The sequence below is a fragment of the Elephantulus edwardii genome, unplaced genomic scaffold, assembly GCF_000299155.1.
Source record: "Elephantulus edwardii isolate Elephantulus edwardi_28Jun2011 unplaced genomic scaffold, EleEdw1.0 scaffold00103, whole genome shotgun sequence".
NCBI lineage: Eukaryota > Metazoa > Chordata > Mammalia > Macroscelidea > Macroscelididae > Elephantulus > Elephantulus edwardii.
In genome coordinates this window covers 3,388,953-3,392,940 of record NW_006399853.1, presented here as the reverse complement: position 1 = coordinate 3,392,940, position 3,988 = coordinate 3,388,953, and positions in this window count along the sequence as shown.

Here is a 3,988-nt window from a genome sequence, read left to right as displayed (position 1 = left end):
AGTCAGCCAGGTCACTATCTTCCAGATTTCCTGGCATTGACTAGTGAGCCCATCCAGGGCTAACGTGTTAGTTAAAACATGTCAGTTGGTATCCCATTGATTTCTGGCGCCTTATTTTTTTGCCAGTGTTATCAGTGACACTTGAAATTCTTCATTACCATTGGCTTTTGATTATATGATATTTCCTGAAATATTTCTGTGTTGGTCAATTCTTTCTGGTACAGTGATTCTTTGTATTCCCTCCATTTTATTTTGATGCTTCCTAGATCATTCAAGATTTTCCCCATAACATCTCTCAGTATTGCAACTTGAGGCTTGACTTTGTTTTTCAATTCTTTTAGCTTGAGAAATATCAAGTGAATTCCTTTTTTTATTCTCCAATTCCAGCTCTTTGAACATTTTGCTATAATACTTTGTTTTCTTGAGCTGCCCTTTGAAATCATATATTTATCTCTTTTATTTCAGCATGTCTCTCCTTTATTTTGGCCTGCCTATATTCCAGTGCAATTTTCAGAGTCTCTTTAGATTAAGAAAGGAAGAATCATAGATAAGGAAGTTATAAAACAACATCTTTTTTTCAGCATCTCTTCCCTTTGTTTTGGCTTCTTGATGATCTCGTGCAATTTTCAGTCTCTTCTCATCTGCATTTTGGGTTGGGGTGTTTTAATTTTTTTTTTCTTCTCTGTCTTTGTAATGACCTTTTACTCTCTTCATGGATGATATCCTTGATGTAATCTCACAACTCATCTGATCTTCAATCATTGCTGTTCCATGTTTCAAACTTCTTTTTTTTTAAAAGGATTTTACAGTTTATTAATCCTCTGGTGAAAAAGCCACAATCATTGAAGATCAAGTCAGTGGAGACTGTTTATTCCTTCTGTTATCCAATCTCCAGCTCACTGCTAGACACTTCATTTCTTTTTGCCAGCTCCCACGTTGGCCTTCGCAGTCCCCCTGACTTTCTTCATCCTGTTCTTGCGCTCCTTGCGCTGTTTCCCTGACGTCTTTTTCTTCTCATACAGACCATGTTGTGCAAGTCTGTGTTTGGGTTCGTTTTTCTTCGCATAATCCAAGGAGTCATAAATCATGCCAAAGTCCGTAGTCTTTTTTTTTTTTTTAATTTTATTATTTTTGTGTGCGTGTACCGTCTAATCAGATCTGACTGGTACAGGAGGAGATTGCCCCTCCTTCCCCGGCAGAGCATCTGGTGGATTCGAACCGTGCACCTCTGGGATTGTAGCCCGTAGTCTTGACACCACCAAAGTGGGTTCTGAATCCAAACACAAAGATGACATCTGGTGTGGTCTTGTATATTTTTGCTAGTTTTTCTTGAATTTCTGTCTTAGGAACTGTTGCCTTCCCAGGATGAAGAACATCAGTAACCTTTTCTTCCGCTGCAGTAGTTGGTTGGTGATGAACTTCCTGGTCCAGATAGTCACTGTGTCATTCATGATGGTGGCTTTCACTCACACTGCCGATGAGAAAAAGCCAAACTTATTCTTAAGATGATTTTGAAATTCAGGTGGGATAGACTAAAGATCATATTTTGGTTCGCATGGACTTGTTTTCATTTTCTTCCGCCTCAGTTTGAACTTGCATGTGAGTAATTGATGGTTTGTTCCATAGTCAGCCCTTGGCCAGGTTTTCACTGCTGATACTGAGCTTCTGCAACAGTTCCTTCAACAGATGGAGTCAATTTGACTCCTATGCAGTCCAGCAGGTGAGGTCCATGTATAAAGTCACCATGTGTGTCTTTTTTTAAAAAGGTATTTGTGATGGATAAATCATTGAATGTACAAAACTTGATCATTCTACACTCAGGTTTCAGCCTGGAACTTATCCGTCTTTGGTCCTTTACCAAGGATTTTTCCAGTGCTGAAGCTTGACGGCACAAAAACAACAACAAAAAACAAAACAAAACAAAAAAAAAAAACTTGATCATTCTGTTTCCAGTCTTGTTTCTGTCACCAAGTCTATACTTTACAACTATCATTCCTTCTTCATTATTCCCAACTTCTGCATTCCAGTCACCAGTTATCATTAATAGTTCTTGATTGCATGTTTGATCAATTTCAAACTGCCGAATTTGGTAAAATTTTCAATTTCCTTCTCTTTGACTTTAACCATTGGTGCGTGTATTTAAATAATAGTCGTATTAACAGGTCTTCTTTGTATGCATATGACATATCACTCACAACATTGTACTTCAGAATAGAATTTGAAATTGTCTTAACTATAAGTGCAACACCATTGCTCTGCTTTTCATTCCCAGCATAGTATACCAAGTGATTGTCTGATTCAAAACAGCCAATGCCAGTCCATCTCATCTCATTAATGCCTGGAATGTCGATGTTCATTTCATTTTTCACAACTTGAAAATTTTCAACATTCATGTTTCATACATTCCATGCTCCAAACTATTAGAAGATGTTTGCAGTTGTTTCTCTTTGTTACACACATATGTTCTCACTATATGTGTGTGCCTATCCTCATTATAGGCATACATATACACATGTATGTACATGTGAATTGATGCCTTTGAGCTGTGGTGCTGGAGAAGAGTATTGAGGGTACCACGGACTGTTAGGAAAACAAAGATTCATCCTGGAAAGGGTTAAACCTGGCTGCTCCTTGGAGGCAAGGATTCTGAGGCTCTATCTGACATACTTTGGACATGTTGTGAGGAGAGACAGGTCCTTGGAGAGGGACATCATGCTTGGGAGGGTGGAGGGACGGTGCAAGAGGGGAAGATCCTCTATGAGGAGGATTGATTCAGTGACTGGGGTAATCGGGATGGGTGTGTCAGAGGCAGTGTGATTAGCACAGGATAGAGCAGGGTATAGGGCTGTTGTACATAGGGTCGCTATCAGTCGCAAGCGACTCGACAGCACATAACAACAACAACAGCATGTATCATTGCATAAGATGCCTTCTTGGACCAGCCATGCGCGCAGAGACTCTCTTCCGCTAGGTGGCGCCATACGATTGTGCTTGACAGCCCTTTCTCAGCATCTCGGGATGCTTCTGCTCCTCGCTCTGAACCGAGGAAGAGAAGAGGCCACAGGAGGGAAACCTACTGCAGCAGGTGGGGGCCAGGTTACAGACTTGTAGCAGAAATATTTCAGATTTAATTCCCTATCCCCTAAATAAGCCAAACGTCACCCCTTGATCACACAAACTTTTGTTTCCAAGGGTTTAGAAACATTGTGTTTAAACTACATTATAGATATTAAGTGCAGTAACATTATGGACATGTTAGAAATGTGGGGGTCAGCACAGTGGCACGGAGACATAAAGTGAGCACTCGCTGTTGGAAGAACAGCATGATAGATTTTCCTTACCCAGTTTACTAGAAACCAGTTTGTAAAAAATGCCGTATGTCCTCAGAAAGCAGAACATAGAAATTCCATATTATACAGCTATTCCACTGCTTGGAATATATCCTGAGAAGATTAGAAATGAGACACAAATGAAGATTTGCACACCAATGTTCATAGAAGCATTATTCACCATCTCAAGAACATGAAAACAGTCCAAATGTCCAACCACAACTGAATCGACTGAGAACGTTGTGGTACACTCACATGATGGAATACAATGCAGCACACAGGAGCAATGATTTTTAAAGCCGCTACATAACTTGAGAGGGACTGGAGAGCATTATGATAAATGAACTAACTCAGTCCCACACGAACAAATACTGGTAAGACTATTATTGTAGAAATAGATAACTAGGAAAACAGGTATGAGGATTCAAGGGGGGAGGGTAGGAGCAGAGGGGTGAGGACAGTCGAGGGGTGGGTAATCACAGGGTCACACAATTTGATGAGTGGAGAGAGGGCTGGGTAAAGGAAATGGGAAAGATTAGTGTGAAAAACAATGTATACAAATTTCATAAGTAAACCAGTTATTGTTGTTATGTGCCATCGAGTCACTTGCAACTCATAGTGACCCTAAGTACAACAGCCCTAAACTCTGTTCTGTGCCA